Here is a 710-nt window from a genome sequence, read left to right as displayed (position 1 = left end):
CGGACAATGGAGAAAGTAAATAACAAGTTTTACTGTTGTGAAAATGCACAACCAATACAACAATTGACAATTTGGGTTTACACCGAATTCCACTGGTGTCGTGTGGGCAGGCTCGAAGGTAGGAGACGTCCGTCCAAGTCGAGCCGGAACCACCCAGATTTCCCCTGCCACCGAACCCTGGAAATACTGGAACCGCCAAGTCCCGAATTCCCAGGTGGCCACTGCCTCCGCTCGTCGGATCCGGTACTGCTGGCAAGAGAACAAACACACAGGTGTGGATGCGGCTGCACCCAGTACACAGAGAGGGAAGAAGCTGACTCCACCTCACGTCAATACTGCAGAAAGGTGAGTACTTCTCCAAGCAATTTAGCTCACAATAATCAGCTGTCCTGCAAAGGTTTAACAAATCTTTTAGCCAGTTAATCAGAATATTAATGCAGAGAACGTTACCTTTAACGTAAGGCGATATCTCGGCACTGAGGTGGAGACACCGTCCTCCTGATATACCTCTGTGCTGAGTGGAACAGCTGAGTCTGGTGATGGGTGACAGCTGTCACCCAGGCTACTCCCATTAGGCGGCAGCGCCCTCTGGTGCCTGGAGCCCGCACTCCAGGCAGGGCGCCCTCTGGTGGTGGTGGGCCAGCAGTACCTCCTCTTCAGCGGCCCACACAACAAATTTTGCTGTCTGAGTGACACCAGTGACACAACTT

Source organism: Thalassophryne amazonica, chromosome 3 (genome assembly GCF_902500255.1).
Source record: "Thalassophryne amazonica chromosome 3, fThaAma1.1, whole genome shotgun sequence".
Taxonomy (NCBI): Eukaryota; Metazoa; Chordata; class Actinopteri; order Batrachoidiformes; family Batrachoididae; genus Thalassophryne; species Thalassophryne amazonica.
This window is presented reverse-complemented; position numbering follows the sequence as displayed.